This window comes from Peromyscus californicus, unplaced genomic scaffold (assembly GCF_007827085.1).
Source record: "Peromyscus californicus insignis strain IS unplaced genomic scaffold, ASM782708v3 Scaffold_9__1_contigs__length_137607984, whole genome shotgun sequence".
NCBI lineage: Eukaryota > Metazoa > Chordata > Mammalia > Rodentia > Cricetidae > Peromyscus > Peromyscus californicus.
The window spans coordinates 132,629,856-132,652,365 of NW_026294617.1; the positions used below are offsets into that span (position 1 = coordinate 132,629,856).

The 22,510-nt window shown below is 41.2% G+C and overlaps 1 protein-coding gene across 1 annotated transcript in view; it reads right to left on the reverse strand.

Annotated features, from left to right (window-relative positions):
• Tnni3k (TNNI3 interacting kinase) overlaps positions 1–22,510 on the reverse strand; it is a 268,692-nt gene that overhangs the window by 158,800 nt on the left and 87,382 nt on the right. The gene's annotated exons all lie outside the window — the stretch shown is intronic.

Consider the following 22,510-nt stretch of genomic DNA (forward strand, 5'->3'; position numbering starts at 1 on the left):
GATTAAAACTTGATATCATCATCATCAACAACAACAACAAAAAACAGCAGAGACCTTACAAACTCATGGAAACAACAACTCCATGCTGTATGAAAAATGGGTCAAGACAGAAAGAAGAAAGAAATTTAAAGACTTTCTAGAACTCAATGAAAATGAATACACTACATACCAAAACTTATGGGACACAATGAAAGCAGTGTTAATAAGAAAGTTCATAGCACTAAGAAAGTTAGAATTAGAGATCTCATATTAGCAACTTAACAACACACCTGAAAGCTCTAGTACAATAAGAAGTAATCACACCTAAGAGGAGTAGACAGCAAGATATAATCAAACTAAGGGCTGTAACCAACAAAATAAAAACTAAGAGAACAATACCAAGAATCATTGAAACAAAGAGTTGGTCTTTGAGAAAATCAAGATGATAAACAAACCCTTTAAAAAACTAACTAAAAGGCAGAGAGAGAGAGAGAGAGAGAGAGAGAGAGAGAGAGAGAGAGAGAGAGAGAGAATCCAAATGAACAAAGTCAGAAATGAAAGGGCACTGAGGAAATCTGGAGAATCATAGGACATATTTTAAAAACCTGTATACCACCAAATTGAAAAACCTAAAAGAAATGGATATTTTCTTGATAGGTACCCCCTAACAGAGTAAAATCAAGACCAGATAAACAATATAAATATATCTGTAGCCCCCAGTAAAATAGAAGCAGTCATTAAAATTCTCCCAACAAAAAAAGCCCAGGGCTAGATGGTTTTAGTGAAGAATTTTACCAGACTTTCAAAGAAGAGTTAACATCAATACTCCTCAAATTATCCCACAAAACATGAACAGAAGGAACATTGCCCAACACATTTTATGAGGACACTGTTACAATAATAACCAAGCTATATAAATATTACATAAAGGAAGATAATTACAGACCAGTTTCCCTTAAGAACTGTATTTTTATGCAAAATTACTAACAAACCAAATCTAAGAACACATCAAAAGGATCATGCACCACGATTAAGTAGACATTATCCCAGAGATGCAAGTATGGTTCAATGTATAAAAATCAGTAAATGTAATCTACTGTATAAACAAACTCAAAGAAAAAAGATACATGGTCATCTTACTAGATGCAGAAAAGGTCTTTGACTAAAATCTAATACCCATTCATGATAAAATTTCTGGAGAGATTAGGGATACAAAGGGCATATGTAAACATAATAAAGGCTATTTACAGCAAGCTGAAAGCCAACATCAAATTTAATGGAGAGAAACTCAAAGCAAGTCGACGAAGATCAGGAACAAGACAAGGCTGTCCACTCTCTCCATGTCTGTTCAATATAGTACTTGAAGTTTTAGCTAGCACAATAAGACAACTCTATCAAGGGGATACAAATTGGGAAGCAAGAAGTCAAGTATCATTATTTTCAGATGATATGATAGTATATACAAATGATCCTAAAAATTTCACCAGAGAACTCTTACAGGTGATAAACACTTTCAGAAAAGTGTCTGTATACAAGATTAACTAAAAACAAAACAAAACAAAACAAAAAGCTCAGAAAAAATAAAAGCCCTCCTATATACAAATGACAAACACTGAGAAAGAAATTAGGGAAACAACACCTTTCACAATAGCCTCAAATAATATAAGACATCTTGGGGGTAGTTCTAACCAAGCAAGCAAAAGACTTATATGATAAAAAAAAAACTTTAAATATTTGAAGAAAGAATTTGAAGAAGGTAGCATATGATAGAAAGATCTCCCTTGTGTGTGTATTGATAGGATTAATATAGTAAAAATGGCCATCCTACCAAAAGCTATCTGTAGATCTAATGAAATCCCCATAAAAATTCCAGTACAGTTTTTCATGGACTTAATAGGACAGTTATCAATTTCATATGGAAAAACAAAAAACCAAGAATAGCTAAACAATTTTGAAGAATACAAAAACTGTTGGAGGTTTCATCATTCCCAATTTCAAGTTGTACTGCATTGTTACAGCAATAAAACTTGCACAGCATTGAAATAATAACAGATACACTGTCCAATGGAATAAAACTGAGGACCTAGACATAAATCTATACACATATGGACACCTGATTTTTGAAGAAGCCAGAAATAAACTTTGGAAAAAATACAGCATCTTCAACAAACAGTGCTGTTCAAACTGAGTGCCTGCATGTAGAAGAATACAAACATATCTATACTTATCACCCTGCTCAAAACTCAAGTCAAAGAGTCTCAACGGCCTCAACATAAAGCCAGATATACTGAATGTAATAAAAAAGAAAGTGAGGAATAGCCTTGAATTCATTGGTACAGGAGACAACTTCCTGAACAGAACACCAAGAGCACAGGCACTAAGATCAACAATAATAAATGGCATCACATGAAACTGAAAAGCTCTGTAAGGCAAATGACACCATCTCTTGGACAAAGTGGCATCATATAGAATGGGAAAAGATTTTTTATCAATTCTAAATATGATGCAGGACTAATATCCAAAATATATAAAAAACTCAATAAACTAGACATAAAAAATCAATTAAAAATTGGGTACAGTTCTAAACAGATAATTCTCAATAGAGGAAACTCAAATGGCTGAGAAACACTTAAAGAAGAGTCCAGTCAAAGAGAGAGAAGAGGGATTCTATGAGCAAGGGACATCAAGATCATGATGGGGAAACCTACAGAGACAACCAAACCAAACTAGCAGGAACTCATGAAATTTAGATCAACACCTGTGGAGCCTGCACAGGACTGGACTAGACCCTCTTCATAAGCGAGACAATTGTGTAGCTTGATCTGCTTAAGGGCCCCCCTGGTAGTAGGATCAGGAGCCATGCCTGGTGCATGAGCTGGCTTTTTGGAGACCACTACCTATGGTGGGACACCTTAACAGCCTTGGTTCAGGGGGAGGGACTTGGATCTGCCTCAGCTGAATGTACCAGTCTCTGCTGACTCCTCATGGGAGTCCATATCTTGTCAGAGGAGGGAATTGGGGGATAGGTTGGGGAGGAAGGCTGGGAAGTGAGAGGTGGGAAGAGAGGGGGCTCTGTGGTTGATATGTAAAATGAATAAAAACTTCTTAATGAAAAAATAAATTGAAATCCTGCCCACCTCCCCCCAAAAAGTTCAACATCCTTAGCCATCAGGGTCAAATAAAAACTACTTTGAGATTCCATCTTTAACCTGTCAGAATAGTTAAAATCAATAACATAAATGACAGGCAATGCCACCGAGGGTGTAAATAAATGAAACACTCATTCATTGTTGGTGGAAGTGCAAACTTGTACAGCCACTATGGAAATCAGTGAGGTGGTTCCTCTGAAAGATAGGAATCAATCTACCTCAAGACCCAGCAATACCACTATTGGGCATAGACCCAAAGGTCCTTCAAGCCTACCACAAGGACACTTGCTCAATCATGTTCATTGTGGCTTTATTCATAATAGCCAGAAACTAGAAATAACCTAGATGTCCCTCAACTTAAGAATAGATAAAGAAAAAGTGGTACATTTGCACTTTGGAGTACTACTCAGCTGAAAAAATAAAGACATCATGAAATTTGCAAGCAAATGGATGGAACTAGAAACAAGCATCTTGAGTGAGGTAACCCAGATCCAGAAAGATAAATATGATATGTGTTCACTTATAAGTGAATATTAGCCATTAAATAAATGATAACCAAGCTACATTTTGTAAACCTAGAGAGGTTAGGTGAAGAGGAGGGAGGGATCAAGGGAGTATTCAGGGATTTCCTTGGAAGGGGGAAATAAAATAGATTTTATGGACAGACTTGTGGCAGGTGGAGACAGGAAAGGTGAATCATGTAGGAGGAGATATGGTGAAAGAAGAAAATGTGTTAGAATTGGGGCCATTTTGGGGACTGGTGTGGAAACCTAGGGCAATGGAAGCTTTCTGAAATCTATGAAGGTGATCCAAATGAGGACTCTCAGTAATGGGGGTACAGAGTCTCAACTGGCCATTCTTGTAGCCAGGTGAAGCTATCAGTGGCAGGACTAGGTTACATTCAACTAAGTTGTTGGCTAAGAGGGGCCCATAGAAACTCCCAAACAATGCAGGCAGTTACTAAGATGAAAGGTTGCTCTCAACAAACTGACAGCAGAGCCCCATTACTGAGGACAACACTCATAGGACTTATTGAACATGGAGATGTTAAGCTGGTGCCTACATTGAGCCCTCATCCCTAAGGTCTAGTCTCTTTGATGTGGGAAGGTACTCTGCAGTCTGCTGAAAGAGAAACATGGATACCAACCCATCTACAAAGCCTTTGACCTACAACCTGTCCTGCCTATAGAATACGCTAGGGCAATGCTGACACAGAACTTGTGTGAGTAGCAAACCAATGACTGATTTGACCTAACACACACTCCATGAGCAGGAACTTATACCCAAACCCAACACTGATTGGGTAACCAAAAACCAGAGACTAAACATCACAGAGACCTAGGGTAAAACCAAACACTACTGGTAAAATAAAATCAATGACAAGATTCCTAATGATATTCTGCTATGCTCATAGATAGGTGCTTTGTCCAGTCATCATCAAAGAGGCTTCCTCTGGAAGCAGATGAGAGCAGATGCAGAGACCCACAGCCAGACATTGTGCACAGAGAGAGACTAAATTGGAGGTCCCCATCAAATTCTTCCCCTCTCAGCTCACGGAATGCAAGATAAGAGGGCATGGAAAGATTGTAAGAGCCAGAGGGGATGGAGGACACCAGGAGGACAAGGCCCTCTGAACCAACTTGCAGCTTAAGTTTTCCTGCCTGGCTCACAGTCAGGACAAATATCTGTCACCTGCCAGTCCCACAGCCGCTCAAACCCAACCAAGTAAACACAGAGACTTATATTGGTTACAAACTGTATGGCCGTGGCAGGCTTCTTGCTAACTGTTCTTACAGCTTAAATTAATCCATTTCTATTAATCTATACCTTGCCACGTGGCTCGTGGCTTACCGGCATCTTCACATGCTGTTTCTCATCATGGCGGCTGGCAGTGTCTCTCTCACTCAGCCTTCCACTTCCCAGCTTTATTCTCCTCCTTGTCCTGCCTACACTTCCTGCCTAGCCAATGGCCAATCAGTGTTTTATTTATTGACCAATCAGAGCAACACATTTGCCATACAGAACATCCCACAGCACCAACTATGTAAGGCACATATGAGCTGACAGACAGAAGCAGCAAGTACAGGGCCTGCCGAGGTCTGCACCAGGTCCTCTGCATGTATGTTATGGCTACCAGGTTAGTACTTTTGTGAGTCCCAATTGTGAGAACAAGTGGGTCTCTGACTCTTGGACCTGCTCTTTGGATTCTTTTCCTTCTGTTGGTTTGCCATGCCCAACTTCAATATAATAGTTTTTTCTTCATCTTATTATATTTTCTTCATCTTAATATATTATATCATCTTATTTATATTATATATCATATTATTAATATATTATATATATTATATTTTGTCGTGTTAAAAAAAGAAAATGTCTTTCATCACCACCCCCCAAAAAAAGGGAAAGAAAGAAGAAACTCATTGGTTGGCTGTAAAACATAAGACAGGAAATAAAAATTTTCTGGCAATACTTGAAAATATAGCCAGGTAGTGGTGGTGCACACCATTAATCCCAGCACTTAGAGAGGAGAGACAAGCAGATCTCTGTGAATTCAAGGCTAGCCTGGCAGTCTGGTCTACAGAGTGAATTCCAGGACTGTCAGGACTACTCAGTGAAACTGTATCTCAAAACACCAGAAAAAAGAGAGAAATAAAATGTATAAGATTTATTTTTGAAATTCTGTAATTGTACTTTTAGTACAATTCTGTAATTTACTTCATCTTGGCCTGCCAAAATTAACTTTGCTAGTTTTATTTTTAATTGGATGGTTACATATTATTTATTAGTATAGAATAAAATATAACTGTGATTTGGCAGGAAAAAAAGGTGTTTTTACTTGTTGAGGTCCCATTTGTTCAAACTTCCTTTGTTATCTGTGCATTCAGTGACCTATCCAAAAAGGCACTTCACAGACCAAGGCAAGGAAAACCTTTCCTCCTGTTTTCTTCTAATAGTTTTACAGCTTTGTATCTTGAGCTCATGTTGAGTTGCATTTTGTTCATGGCATGAAATGACGGTCCATTTTAATTTATCCACATGTTAAAGAAAAAGACCTTAATGTTTAGCTTAGAAATATATAGCAGGAATCTTAAAAGTTCTTGCCAGTTCCTTTGCTGATCCTGTTTCCTCAGACTGGAAGCCTCTGGGTCCTCATATCTGAATGGCTCTCAGCTGAACTGCTGCTCCAAAGCCTGAAAGCTTAACCAGCCAAATGCTTCTAGTTCCTGGTCCTCATGCCTTATATACCTTTCTGCCTTCTACCACCACTCCCTGGGATTAAAGGCTCGCTTTCTGGCATTAAAGGAGTGTGTCACCATGCCTGGCCGTTTCCAATGTGGCCTTGAACTCACAGAGATCCAGAGGGATTTCTACCTCTGGAGTGCTAGGATTAAAGGTGTGAGTGCCACCATTTTCTAACCTCTATATCTAGTGGCTGTTCTATCTCTGATCCCAGATAAGTTTATTAGGGTGCACAATATTTTGGGGAACACAATACCACCACATTTTTCCTTTTTTGTCTAAAATTAAAAAAAGCTTCTAACTAATACAAGAAAAATTATGTCCAATAAGTATATACAATATACACAGTCAAGATTACATTAACGATGTCTAGTCCATTAACATTTCACAGATTTAGACAAAAAATTTCATTAATATATAACAATGTCCGGTCCAGTAACATTTGACAAATTCAGACAAAAAAAATTTCATTACTTATCTTATTTAAAACAAGTAATTCCTTTTTAAAAGTATTTTTTCTTTTCATAATAAATTCAGTAATCTACCTTTTGTCATTTTTATATCTTCCTCTTTTTCTTTTTAGTGTAGATTCAGTGATCTACCCATTTATCCTATTATTCTTTATCTTTTATCTCAGAATAGATTCAGTGTTCTATCTCATATCTATATTATTTTCTCTTTCTTTTTTAAACAAAACCTCTGGATCTAATATCCATGTTCAGCTTTTTCCCTGACCATTAACAATTAACAACTTGTAACCAGCCATCATAAACAATGACAATATCCATAATTCATTAAACGACCAAAAACCTCCCATCCCACCTCTTGGGAGTGTGGGTGTCGTTTCTTAAAATTACTTCCATCTTTAGGGGATCCTGAAAAAAAACTTTTTGGGTTAATTGTCAAGTCCTATATCATTTGTCCAGCCGCTGCATAATGAGAAAGTGCAGGGCTTGTTTCAAGGCTGGATCATCTCAGCTTTTCATCTCAAAATTGTCCTAAGCAGTTTGTAGTCCAAAGTCGATCTTTTGGCGGTGTTAATCAGCTTAATGGCTTTACCATAGTCCTTGTGGAATCATCATTGTGGAGTCCTGTCGTCTTTTTGAAGATTTCAAAGTCACTGTTAGGCGTGGTCATGGTTCAGAAATAAGAAAATATCTTTGTAAGAGTGACATAAGGATTAGTTAACACGGTGTGGGGACAGGATGGCTTGGCCCGTACATTGTTTGCTTCACCACCATGAAACCTGAGTTTGAATGGTGAGTACCTGGGTAAAGAGCTGTTTGTGCATCAGTACTGCCAGGTCTGGGAAAAGGAGACAGGTGGATCCTTGGTGCTCATGGTGTTCATTGATAATGCAATCAGTTTTCCTACCTTTCCTTTCTGGCTTTCAGAGTGTACCCACAATTCTCGCTTGAAGCCTGCTTCCCAGAGCCTCAGAGCAAGCAATATAGCTGAGTCCTCCTCATACTCCTGTGAACCCACTTCTGTACACTTAAACCATCCCGGGTCAGTGGCTCTGTGGGATAACACAGGGCAAACTTCTCTATCAAGGTTGTCTAATAGCAAGTGCCATTCTCCTTCACCCTGTAAGACAGCCTGCTTGCAGTCCAGGCGTGTATCCTCACATGTCCTCCACATGAATGTGAGGCAGTTTCTGAGCTGCAGTGTCCAGCACAAGTGTCTCTTTCTCTCTGTCATCCCTTTAGCCTCGGGATGTAAGAAGGACCATGACAGCAAAATACTGTGGTAGTTTGAATGACAATGGCCTCCATAGGCTTACGTTTGAGTGCTTGGCCCCTGGTTAGTGAAAATGTTTGGGCAGAATTATGGTACGTGGCCTTGCTGGGGAAGGTATGCCACTAGGGGTGGGCTTTGTGGTTTCAAAGGCCTCTGCCAGCTCTCTCTCTCTCTCTCTCTCTCTCTCTCTCTCTCTCTCTCTCTCTCTCTCTCTCTCTCTGCCTGGAACTTCCCAATCAGAACACTCCACACACACACCCCAGCACTTAACCAGGCACAACAGAACCTAGTTCACGCATTCCCTTCCCCATCCCTCTGGCACCTCTGTGAACTAACTCTGCTGATGGACAGAGGACCTAGATGCTCCCCCAGATGGAGCATCATGAGTCCTAACTGCCTGTGAGAGCAGCTGATCGCACCCTTCATGCCCCTCTTGTTGTAAAAGCTCTCTTGGCTCCACTTGCTCTGAGCGGTTTTAATTTCCTGCCAGCATGGTGGCACGATTTGCTGGCATTTTCTTTGTGATACTTTTCATCAAGAGCCTAATGAGTGCCTAGGTTCTGGCTGGTGATAAGCCAGAGGCTGCCAGGGAGGTGCCAAGGGGCCCCTTTGCTCTGCAGGACATATCTACCTCATTTCCTTCCTCCTGCTGACAGTCTTGAAGGCACAAGTGCAGGAAAAGTTCCTTTGCTGGAAGCCCTCAACAGACAAAGGAAGGAACCCTGACCATCAGGGTGTTCTCCCGTACCCTGGTCAGGAGCGAAGCAAACACATTCCCTTTGGAGCACCACCAAGTCGGCATGTTCAGATATAACCCAGCTTCCAGTGATTAAATGAGGTTTTTTCCTATCGCTAAGAACTTAGTGTCTGTATTCAAACGTCTTGGATGTCGGGTTGCTGTGTCACCAGCTCAGCTGTAACCACAGGTTGCGTGCTTGGAGCTTCAGTGCAGGGGGTCACCTGCCAATCTTCACAGCTTTCACCTTGTTGAATAGTTATTTTACTTTCTAGGGTTGTGAGACTCTAAATCAGTCTCCAGAGGTGTTAGGGCAAGAGCCCCATAATGCATCATGGTCACGGACACAGCTGAGGTTTCGAGTGGTTCTTGAGGAAGAAAATTTTATCTTCTCATAACATCTCCCCATCCTTGCTAATTCAACTAAGAGTTGAATGAATGATGTTTACACTCCTTGCCTGAGAATTATTTTAAGAATTAGCTGTGGCCAGCTCTCCCAGACTTAGGTTTTCTTGGCCAGTTCACCTTCACCCCACCAACAGGGTCAGTTCTACTGTGCTGCCCAGGTGAGGTACAGAGCCCAAATTTTAAGTGTCACAGCTGGTAAGGGGGTGGGTCAGCACCTTCGCCCATCACAGTTGGTAGGGGCAAGGGAGAAAGAGCATCTTTCCCTTGCCCTCACCATCACATGGCAGATGAGGGTGTGTGGCCACCTATCCCATTCTCACACCCCCAGAGCCAGCTTACTACTACTGCGCTGCCCAGATGATGTGCAGGGCCTGCTCTCCTGAATGCTTCAGCTGGTGTAGGGCAGGGGCAGCTCTCCCGCCGACTCAGGCATAGATGAGTGTGTGTGGGGGCAGGGGAGATGCTGCCATATGGCAGATGAGGGGTGGGGCCAGATCTTCCACCCTCATATTCTCAGGCAGGCTTACTCGACCACCCCACCTCGCCCCCATCAACAGGATCAGCTCTACTGTGCTGCCCAGATGAGGGGCAGGTTACTGCCCCTCATCTGCCATATGGTGGTATGGATAGAGGAGAGATGCCCTCCCTTGCCCCTTGTTACCTGTGGCAGGTAGAGAGCTGTCCCTGACAGTCACCAGATGCAGCATTCAGGGGAGTGGCTCTTGCACCTCATCTGGGCAACACAGAAGCGCTGGCACTGGTGATGGAGGTGGGAGAGCCACTCCCGGGGGTATAAAAGCAGGAGAATTGGCTCTACCCCCTGCCCACTGACCAAGGGGTCAACTAGCTAGGGCAATGTTAGAGAGTTCACCCTGGTGGTAAGGACAAGGGAGACATGGCAGGCCAACCAACGCTGCAACTACCCAGGCCCAGAACCAGCATTATGATTTGGCCCACCCCAACATCCACCCCATCTATGATCTGCTGGAACACATGAAGGGGCCAGTCATACAAATCCAAACCTGCAGAATTTTCATAACACAGGGTAACAATAGGATATCCAAGAGGAGTGGATACCAGTGAGGGCCCAGTATCAACAGTACAGCAAAAAACCAAAGGCCTTGAACCAGACCAATGACTCTTTGCAATGAACACTTGCAAGTAAAGATATATGGCTACAAGGGTTTACTGCATGACTCACAGTGTCACTCTACACTTTCCACAATGAGATTTTTACTTTTTTCTCTTAAATTTTATTTTATTTTATTTTGGGGGAGAGGTTACAAGGGCAGAGGGTGTATATGAAGGGACAGGGAAAGGAATGGGATTGAGATGCATGATGAAAAAGACATGAAGAACAAATAAAAAGAAAGTTGAAAAAAAAAATAATTAGTTGTGGAGATCAGTAAAATGACAGCATTGATGACACTATCAGCCGGAGTCTGGGACAAGGATTAGAAAACTCATGGGAATTTGATTACAGAAAGCAGAGAAGTGTGTGTGCATGTGCATGTGTGTGTCTGTGTGTGTCTGTGTGTGCATGTGTGTGTGGGGGGGGGCAAAGGTAAATGTTGGCTATCATTCCTCAGACACTGTCCTCCTTGATTTTTAGAGACAGGGTTGCTCATGTGCCTGGAGCTCACCAGGTATGATAGTTGTCTTCATCTTCCAGCGATGGGATCACAGGTGCACACCACTATGCTTGGCTTATTAATTAGGTTCTGGGAATTGAATGGAAGTCCTCATGCTTATAAGTAAGCACTTCACCCACTGATCCGTCTCTTACCCCGTCTCCAGGGAATTTTTACTGACTTTGTGTGTTTCAGTTGCCCAGATCACTAAAGGCACACTCTGTAACACCAACTCAGAGGAATCCAGTCTCCAGCAGTGTCACAGGCAAGATTCAGCCCAATGTCCCAGCTGCACTCTTATCATATAAAATCTCATTTCCCAGAAGCACTGAGGAGTGGAGTCAAACAGTTGCTTCTGCAGTCTGTCCTTCCACAGCTTGTTTTCCAGCAGAGAATCTTGAACCCAGACTGTCAATAAGACCAGAGGCAAAAAGAATTCCTGGCTTACTCTGTCTTCAATGAGTCAACTCCGTCAAGCGCCTCAGCTCTGAAACCCACCTGCCCTTTCACCTACTGCTCCTCCGTCACAAAGCCAAATGAAAATGCCACCAGCCCTTCAGCATTACTAGAGATTAGCAAGCGTAACTGTTTACCATGGGACTGTGACAGCTAAGATCTCCCACTCTCCTTCCTCTGTTCTTCCCTCCCATCTCACCTGCCATCCCCACTTCCTCTCCTTCTTTGACTGTTTTTCATGCACCCGCCAGAGGCCAGCTTCAGGTTCTTTCTTCCCAGTGAAGCCTTTCTGACTACTCAGTTTGAGATAATGCCCTTGAACATTTTACTCATTACTACATTTTTATTCTTACTTTGCTGACAGCACTTATGTCATTATGATATATGATGCTTTCCATTCATTTTTTTTTTATTTCAGCCTATCTGTTCATGCTAGAACTATGGCCTTTCTCACAGCATGAAGATGCTGTTGGTATTGCTCAATGCTTCACCTCAGTTCTTGGCACAGGACATGGCAGACTAGCTGCCAATGCATTTCTGTGGAAGGAATAAAGTAATAGGTATGGGAGACACATTGTTGAAATGCAGCTCTCCCTCACTGTTCTAGCAATGCTAGTTAGCTGCAAAGGAAAATAATTATATCTCTTGTTTGTACCATATGCATTATCTTGATTTTATTTAGCCAAGCTTTAGGGAGAAAAGCAGAAGATGCTGTGAATGGGTGTCCCAGCAATGTCCTGCCACACCTGCAAGCTAGGGAAGGGCTATGTGATGAGTTATAAGCTGAACTTGCAAGTTAAGTTGAGTTGATTAAGCCAAGAGAGAAAAAGATTCTGGCCAGAATAAAAATTGCCAGTCCAACTGCTTGTTTACTTGACTATGAGGACTGTCCTAGTTAGCTCTGTCAACTTGACACAGCTTAGAGTTTTCCTTGATTGAGGAATTGCCTAGCTCAGATTGGTCTAAGGGTGTATCTGTGGGGGAATGTCTTGATTATTGGCTGATGCAGAAGGACCCAAGTCATTGTAAGTGGCATCGTTCTTAATGCAACAGTTCTGCGCTGAATAAGAAAATTAGCTAAGCGTGAGCCCAGAAGCAAGGCAGAGAGAAAGCCAGCCAACTGGTTTACCTCATGGCTTCTGCTCTGACTCTCTTATGAAAATTTCACAAGCAAGGCTTCCTCTCAACATTCTTATCCTTCAAATTCTCATGGCAGAAGCTCATTGAGCATTGAACATTAAATGGCTTTCCCAGCCCAGAGTTGCAAATATTTCCATAGTCCTTCCATGAAACAGCATGGTCCATCACATCAACACTCCATGCCTAGAACTGATTTCTAGTCTAGTGTCCTTTCTGCTGCTGTTATAAAGCATTCTAACAAAAAGCAATGTGTGGAGAACTTTGTTTGGCTTGCACTTCTAGGCCACAATCTGTCATTGAGGGATGCTCTCAGACATGCTCACAGGCCTATCTAATCTAGACAATTCTTCAATTGAGACTTTCCTCTCAGATGACTTGAGACTGTGTCAAGTTGAAAATTAAAACTAACATTGACAGGGACTCTGCAGTTAAGTCAGCACTCCTACTTATAGACATAGCTACAGAGGCAACAGAACAGTGGTAGTTAGTATTCCTGGAAACATCTTTCATAAGAAGCCCTTTGATGGTACATGGAACAAACTGTCATGTCTAATGGCTCCTTCTTCCTTGATTTCATTTCAGCAAACTTGCCCTGAACTTCTGTTAGGAGTTAGCCACTGAATTTAACTTGTTTTGGAAGGTGAAGACTAACAGCCCCAAAGGCTTGTTGTACAAAAGTTGGCAATTTATTAGGGATGAGGTGTTTCAGGATGAAATGGAAAGTAGAGATACAGTATACGGGTAATAAAAGCATTAAAAGAGGCATTCATGAGTCTGGGAAGCCAGGCAAGGCTTTCTGCTAGAGATAATTTGTGTACTTATCATGAAGGTTAAGTGAGAATCAGAAAATTTTTAGAGTATAGAGGTGTGGGAAGAACATTGGAAAGGAAGACGGGATGGCAGGCGTGTCTAGGGATAAAAAGCGAGATTTTATTACCATTGTATTAACAGCTGCTGCTCCTCAGTGTCATTACACAGAACAGTGAATCAGGTTTGTAATATGCATGACACAGAGTAGACACTGAGAAAATACTGGTGATCTGGTAAATATGGTAATGGTTGTCACTTGTGGGAACATCCTTATGAAAGAGTGACTGCCAATGATGCTTTTGAAGCAGGAAGTGCCTTGGGCATTGTGGCAAGCATGGCCTTTTCCTGTAGATGGTTGTGTGTCACTGGAAGCTTCTATATTTTGAATACTTCCATCAGACTATAACTGGAGACAGAGATCCAAAAGATATTAAAAGAAAAATGAGTTAATGGTGTTAAAATTAATCAGGCAAAATATAAGAAGGGTATGAACTAAAACAATGGTAATAAAAATAAAGAGGAAAGGATAGACTCAAATACACTGAAATGGAGTAAGAGGACTTCTCATTTGAATGGCTATGTGTGCTAGGGGAGGGAAGATGAAGGAGAAAAGGGTCAAGATTATCCTTGCTTCTGGATTAAGTGACACTGTGGATGGTAGTGAATGGTACCATAAAAAACAGATGAATGAGGGATACACAGCAGAGGGGTACTGAGGAGGCCAATGACATTTGACCTCAAGTTTCACGTGTTGTTTAGATAGTGAAGTCTAGGGATTAAGTCACCTGTTCGTGTGGTGGTCGGGAGCCCGATGGGGCGCTCAATGAGGAGCTTCCTTTACTAAGCCTGAAAACCCTATTTTCTTGGTTTTGCTAAGCAAAATCTTAAGTCTTGAGGGTTTTTGTTGTTGTTGTTTTTGTTTTTTTGAGACAGGGTTTCTTTGTATAGACTTCACAGAGATCCATTTGCTTCTGCCTCCCAAGTGCTGGCATTAAAGGTGTGGGCCACCACTGCCCTTTTAATGTGTTTTGAACCACCAAGAAGTTATGTGACTTGTCATATGCTTTTCGATTTTCAAGTTTTAAATAATGGGCTTGGCTTGGACAAAACTCTTTAATAGAGGCTCCAAAGGGCTTCTCACATCCGATATATGATTATTTTATATATATTAAAGCATACTACGAATGAGGAAAGATTACAGTCCACTTAAGAATAGGAAAGATCACAATTTCCACTCAGGGCCTCTTACATTCTAAACATATCTGATTCTCAGTTCCTGTCAGAATTTGGCAAAGTCAATGCTGAACTGTTCGCCTTACATTTTATGATGAAAGTGGAGAGAGATTAAAGGATACACTTGGGGTCATTTGGTAACAGGGCAGTGTTTGTGCTTCCCGCTGCCTCATTTCTCATTGTGTGGTCAAAAATTTGACCTGTGCATTGAGGCAGAGTTCTGTCAGCACCTGCTCTCTGTGAGCACCGGTGCCTCTGGCAGGAGGGATTTAGCAGATAACTCCCCAGTTCTTCATAATGGAAAGATAACGCCTGCTTCAAGAGTCTTTCAGCAAGGCCTGGTGGCTCACCCCTAGACCACAGACTTGAGGAGCTGTAGTTAATAGGATTGTTTTGAGTACTGGGCCAGCCTGGGATACATACTGAGTTCCAGAGAGGCTTGGGCTACAGAATGAGACTTTACTTAAAGAACCAAAAGAAGAAAAAGTAATTTACTTTGAGTGTTGGACCATATACTTATATAAACATATGCTACATAAATGTAACAAATATAAGTTATGGTCTGCCCATTTAAGTATGCCAATACTTATAGCAATTGCACTTCAGAAAATGTTTATATATTACCTTCTCATAATAACAATAAACTCTTTCTATTTAAGTGAAGGCTAGTGTTATTATTTATATTGAAAAGAGTAATTAAATATGTGGAAAGAGAGCTAGTATAGAAATACTCATACACAGATTTAGAAATACCACCTCAAGTTTCTGTTAGTCCTTCGTTTCCATTTCTCTTGTTCCCAGTCCACTCTAACATGCTACACCAGGCTTGCTAACCATATGCCTGCATTCCCGCCGGCTCAGAATTCAGTTGAAAGCTGCTTGAGGATTTCACTATGCACTGGTGAAAGTTTGCAGGATGGCTCATGAATCCATCATTTCTTACTTCTATTCCTCGCTAACCTCCATCCTTCAGCTACTTTTTATGGGCTAGAATCTGTAGGCACTCATGACTACGAGATTTCATTACTGTTAGCGAGTACACGATAGCACATTTACTATAAATAATTCACACCGTACTCCACTTGTCAGAAGGAATAAACAAAGCATGTATCTCAGGGCAGGAGCCTCAATTTTTATTGTTTTACTCACTTACTACTAATTCTCCAGCCCCAGCTTCCTGTCACTGTGAATTACGGTGCTTCTGCAGTATGTAAATATTGCATTGTGGGTAATTAAATATTGGGGAAGGAACCTCTGTAAATTACTTTAACTGGTGTCAGCACCAAAGCAATCAGAAGTTTTTAGTTCTGTTTCTAGTTTGGGTTATTTTCTGACCCTAAACAGTCTGACATAAAAGAGTGCTTTTCCTTGTCAAAGGCAGCCTTTTCAAATCTAACTGCCAGACAAGCCATTGAGCTATGGGTTCAATTCTAATTGGCTGAGATCTTTTCATTTAGCAGTTTCATCTTTAATGCAATGGATGTAGGATTACGCGCAGATCTTTTCAATGGGTTTTCCATACTGGTGCTTAGGGTAGAGGATTTGAACATAAGCAGGCTGCTGGCTACTTCTTCTGGACAATTTAAATTGAATCATACAAGTACTTTGTACCTTAGAGAAAGGGCAGAACAAATCCAAGAGAAGCTGCTATCGCTTCACTTTTGGGTAGAATTATAGAAAAAGGAGGAGGGAGTCCTAGGAAGAAGGAACACTCTAAATACTGTTAAATTGGAGCTTGGTGGATTCTAGCCAAACATGGTTAATTCTCAACAGTAGATTTCATTGAAAAACTGAGGTAACTAGGGAATTGATTTTGGTCTCCATGAATTAAAAGGTTCCTCTATATAGACAACATTCATCCTATATGGCCCCACAAAACCAGGGTGAATCAACTCTTCAGAATGTATTCCAAAAGAACAAATGACTTTTCTAAAATCTTAAAGCATCCCTGGAGTTACTGTATCAGACTATTGCAGTGAAGATTAACTAAAATTTAGTTTATGTCAGATGAAGTAGCTTAGAGCCATTAAGTCACAAGGGATACTGAGAAAGATGAAACACGTTCCATTCTAAGTGTAGTCTTGGACGAGATATTCAGAACAGGGGCCCAACCTTTTGTCATCGCCACATGATGGTGTCATCTACAAAGTTCATGCTTGGGAACTGCACAACCAAGTGACAGAAACATCACAAAATTGTGTCTTATATTGTCTTAAGTAAGTTTGGGGTTTTGTGTGGGTCCATATCCATAAACATCCTAGGTCTGACTCCCCTAACAGAAGTATCCTTTCAGAGAAAACCTGCTTGTGAAGCCTCTGCCTAGTCCTGGGGTAGGGCAGGGTCCCTGACAAACCAGAATGGAGCCATTTCCAAATCCCTTCTGTCCTGTGAGAATTCTGCATGACCTACAGAAGAGTCCTTTTTGAAAGTCATAATTAATTTGGTGAATCCCTCTCCAAAGGACAGAAGAAGCACATCTTTATTGAAAACAAACAGAAACTGTCCTGCTGACAGCACTAACAAGGCCATTTCAGTCTTCACAGAGCACATGAAAACAATGCCAGAGAAAACAGCAACAATGTCATCTTGCTGGTCTGACTTGCTCTGCCCCAACATATGCAAACCATCCATCTGTCTCCTGGGTACTAACGCTCAGTTTGCAAAAGTTCACAGTAATTATGGGAATCCATGCTGGTTCCTGGCACATTAGTTGGACAAATAGAGGTGACATATACGACCAGTTCTGGAGAGATGAGTGGGCAGGCACACTGAACGACAGGGTTTCTGCTGTAAAGAAGTCTCAGGAGCTGTGCAATGATTCATCGTTTTGTACGGAGTTGATTCAAACAAAATATAAAATAAATAAAGCCAGATTTCGACTATCACTCTCAATCAACTGAAAACAAACAAAATCAGGCCCAGTGAAGGGAAATCCGAAACAGCAATTCCAGAGCAGCCTTCTGGAAGACTAATGCTTGGTAAACACTGTGGCTCTGAATCTCACAGCCCTTGAGAAAAGCTGTCTGAGAATTCATGAACAAACATGGTATTTTGAGCAAAAGGAATCAGTGAGGCCTCCCAAGCTTCAAACTGTGGAAGATTCACCAGTTGATGCTTAAAGACAGAACTACTTAGAGTTTCATAATTCAAAGAAGAAGGCCATGATACCTTACAGCAGTGCGTTCACAGTCACCAAAACACACACACTGTACACTCATAAGTGAGTTCCATGACACGGTATTCTTTAAAGCTCTAACCAAATGTCCATGGTTGGTAGAATATTTAAATGAGTTGTGATTCTGCCTCAGAACATTACACTATGCAGTGATATGAATGGACAGTCTACAGCTGCCTGTAAAGAGATGGGTTGATCTTGCAAATTGCTGACCAACAGAAGCCAGATACAGTGGAATATACCATTGTAGCATGAATCTTAAAAGGCCTTATTAATAAAAACAAACCCAGAGCCAGGCATTGGGGTGAATGCTGGAAGGTCAGAGAAGCAGAACAAACCACAGCCACCTCACCTTGCCAATTCCTCAGCTGATCCTGTTTCCTCAGCTGATCCTGTTTCCTCAGACTGGAAACCTGAGTCCTCATCCAGAATGAATCTCAGCTGAACTGCTGCTAAAAGCCTAAAAGCTTAACCAGCCAAATGCTTAACCAGCCAAATGCTTCTAGTTTCTGGTCTTCATGCCTTATATACCTTTCTGCTTTCTGCTCTCACTTCCTGGGACTAAAGGCTCACTTCCTGGGATTGAAGGTGTGAGTCACCATGCCTAACTGTTTCCAGTGTGCTTTAAACTCACAGAGATCCACAGGGATCTCTGCCTCCCAAGTACTAGGATTAAAGGCGTGTGTGCCACCATTTTCTAACCTCTATATCTAGTGGCTGTTCTGTTCTCTGACCCCAGATAAGTTTATTAGGGTGCACAATATTTTGGGGAACACAATATCACCACATTTCCCCTTTTTGCCTAAAATTTAAAAAATCTTTTAACTAATACAAGAAAAATTATATCCAATAAGTATATACAATATATACAGTCAAGAATTACATTAAGGATGTCTAGTCCATTAACATTTGACAGATTCAGACAAAAAACTCCATTAATATATTAACAATGTCCAGTCCAGTTACATTTGATAAACTCAGACAAAAAAATTCATTACTTACTCTGTTTAAAACAAGTAGTTCCTTTTTAAAAGTAGATTCAAAAATTGACCTTTTTATCTTATCACATCTATATTCTCTCTTTTTTCTTTTCATAATAGATTCAATAATCTACCTTTTGTCACTTTTATATCTTCCCCTTTTTCTTTTTATAATAGATTCAATGATCTACCCATTTATCCTATTATTTCTTTTTCTTTTTTCTCAGAGTAGATTCAATGATCTAACTCATATCTATATTTTCTTTGTTCTTTTTATTTTTCTTTTTCTTTAAACAAAAACTCTGAATCTAATCTCCTTGTTCAGCTTTTTTCCTAACCATTAACAATAACTTGTAACCAACCATACTAAACAAATAACAATATCCATAACTCATTAAACGGCCAAAAAAACACCTACCCCACCTCTTGGGAATGTGGGCGTCATGTTCTTAAATTATTCCTGCTTTCTGGGGGTGAAGACATGTTTAGGGAATCCTGAAAAGAAAATTTTTGGGTTAATTGTCAAGTCTTGTATCATTTGTCCAGTCGCTTCATGATGAGAAAGTGTAGGGCTTGTCTCAAGTCCTTGCTCGAGTAGTCTATGAATCTGGATCATCTCAGCTAGCCATCTTGAAATTGTCCTGAACAGTTTGTAGTCCAAAGTCGATCTTTCCGTGGTGTTAATCAGCTTAATGGCTTTATCATGGTCCATGTGGAATCATCTTTGTGGAGTCCCATAATCTTTTAAAGATTTCAATGTTGTTGTTAGGCATGGTTATGGTTCCTTGCAGATTTTTTTTTTTTTTTTTGTGCCCCTCTGTGGTTTGGAGCAATCACAGTCTGATAAATGTCTGTTGCTTGGAACCACTAATGTTCTTCCTTAGAAGAGAATATCTTCACAGCAATTTCTCCCCACCATTTGTCTTGCCAAACTTTTCCAAACTGACCTTTGCGGATGCTTTCTTGTAACACGATGGTCCTGGCATTTCTTCTCTGAACAAGCAGCAGTAAACCCTTTGTCACAGGTAGCAGCATCACCACAGTCACCAACACAATGAGAAGCAACCAGCAACTCGGAGCAGCAGCCGCTGCCTCAATGGTCCGCAAGCATTTGTGGCTAGGCCCCAGCCGAAGCTTCGCTTTAGGAAGCCTCCTAGGCTGGCCTCAAACTCGGGATCCTCCTGCTTCTGCCTCCTTCAGCAAATCCTACCGGCTTGCGCCACCACAGCCGGCTGAGTGTAGCTCAGGTCTGAGCTTGGGCCCACAAAGCCACAGGCAAGTGGCTTTTACGTGAATTCACACCACAAACGTTGGGCGCCAGATGTAGCACGGATCTTAAAAGGTCTTATTAATAAAAACAAGCCCAGAGCCAGGTATTGGGGTGAATGCTGGAAGATCAGAGAAGCAGAACAAACCACAGCCACCTCACCTTGCCAATTCCTCAGCTGATCCTGTTTTCTCAGACTGGAAGCTTCTGTGTCCTCACCCAAATGGATCTCAGCTGAACTGCTGCTCAAAAGCCTAAAAGCTTAACCAGGCCAAAAGCTACTAGTTCCTGTTTTTCATGCCTTATATACCTTTCTGCTTTCTGTCCTCACTTCCTGGGATTAAAGGCATTAGTCACCATTCCTGGCTGTTTACAGTGTGGCTTTGAACTCACAGAGATCCGAATGGATCTCTGCCTCCAGAAGGCTGATAAAGGTGTGAGTGCCACCATTTTCTCACCTCTATATCTAGTGGCTGTTCTGTTCTCTGACCCCAGATAAGTTTATTAGGGTGCACAATATTTTGGGGAACACAATACCACCACATACCATAACATTCCAGTCCATAAATCAGAAAAAGAAGCTGTGGCATACTCTTTCGAAAGGGATTGGAAGAGAAGGTCAGTAGTGTTTCTGGAACTTGAGTGTTGGTAAATTTTTTCATTTGGGTTCTGGATGGGTGTAAGAACTCACTGAGCTATGTAGGTGGGACTTGTGTTTACTATTTCATCTCTATTTTACTGACTCACCTATGTAAAAGTAATCCTGCATAATTTTCACTAGCAATCTCCAGACATGTGTATTTTCCTGTCTTCCTGTCTCTGAGCTTGCAATAGTTTCCCATTTTCATCCTTCAAACTTCATATCTCCTTTTGCTAATGGACTTTACCCTATTTCAGGCACAAAACCTTTTAGATCAACTTGGCAGGCTGAGAAAGCCTACAACTTGGTAATTTTGCTTGTCAGCATGATGTTTGAGGATTCTCACATTAAAAATGAGAAACCTATTTTTATATATACTTTAAACATCCTAAAAATGCACAGAGGAAACCAGGATAGGGGGATCAAATAGGGAGGGGATGAGAGAGAAGGGTGGAGGAGGGACTATGAGGAGGGACAACTAATGCTAAAGGCCATTAGAAAAACCAGATGGAAAGCTACTACTGTAGAAGCTTCCTAAAACATCTACATATACGAAAGCAATCTAAATTGAGTCAGCAAATAAAAGGGAGACAATGACCCAAACAGACATTTTAAGACATCTTGAAACCTCAAGTGCCAGGAACTTGTTACTTCTTATTGAGTTGTTGACTAAAGGAGTCCCATGGGAACCCCCAAATATCACATCTTATTGCCAAGGCTATTGGTTATTTTGCATAACATGGTAGTAAGGCCTTACGGCTGAAGACAATACTTACTTATGTCATCCAACATGGAAAAATCAAGCTTTTGCCCAACTAGAAGCTTCATATTTCTGACTAGCATTCATGGAGCTTTAAGGTACTTTACTGGAGGAGAGAGGTAATCATCGATTACCTAACCTAAAAACCCTGTGACCTACAGCAGTGACCTGTCTGCAAGATATACTGGCCTAATCATGTTACAAATGTTATGGGAGTGATCAATCACTTTTTGATTGGATTTAAGACACATTCCATGAGAGGGAATCCATGCCTGACACTGCTTAAGTGGCCAAGAAGTTGATGCTACATAGATCATGGGCCTACAGGAATACCTACTACTGTCATTCTGCTAAAGGAACACGGTAAAAATTACTCCTAATGATATATGGCTATACACATAGATCGGCGCATTTCCATGCACACCAGGGAAGCTTCTTGATGTGGAAGATTGAAATTAACATACACCCACAACTGGACATTCTGCCGAGAGTGAGAGACTTGAGCACTCAGCCCTACGTGGAATGTCTTCATCAAACTTCTCCCCTCAGACCCCAGGGATTGATACAGAAGAGGGAACAGAAAGATTGTTAAGATCCAGAGGCAATGAGTAATTACAAGGAAGCAGTGTCTTCCAGACACAACAGGACAGACACACACATGAACTCAGAGATTATGGCAGCTCACACAGACCTGCACAGGTTCAAGCTCAACAAGTTCCCAGCACTGAGAGGAGGAAGTGGCCACGGAGTTACACCCCTAACCAAGAAGCTATTTACAATCAGTACACAGTAGTAAAGGGGAAACAGGTTTTCTCCAGTTGAGAAATTGGGTCTATCAACCATACTCCAGGACAGACCCCATACTTACTACCCACCTCTGTGTGTGATCTCAAATCCTTTTAATGATGAAGTAAACCCTTTTGATGAATGTGAACAGCCCCATTGGCTTCCACCACCCGAAAGGCTGGGAGTGGCATTGCATCACACTGGAGACCTCTAACAGAGAAGTCCTTGCATGGTTGTAACCAGCCTAACCAATGTTCCCATCAATACATTTGGAAAATGTTGCCGTTATGTCTTTATTTTGTCCTGTTTCTACAAATACTTGATGAGACTATTACCACATTGGAATGTGGTATTTGGAATAACCTAAATCTGTGTTTCTG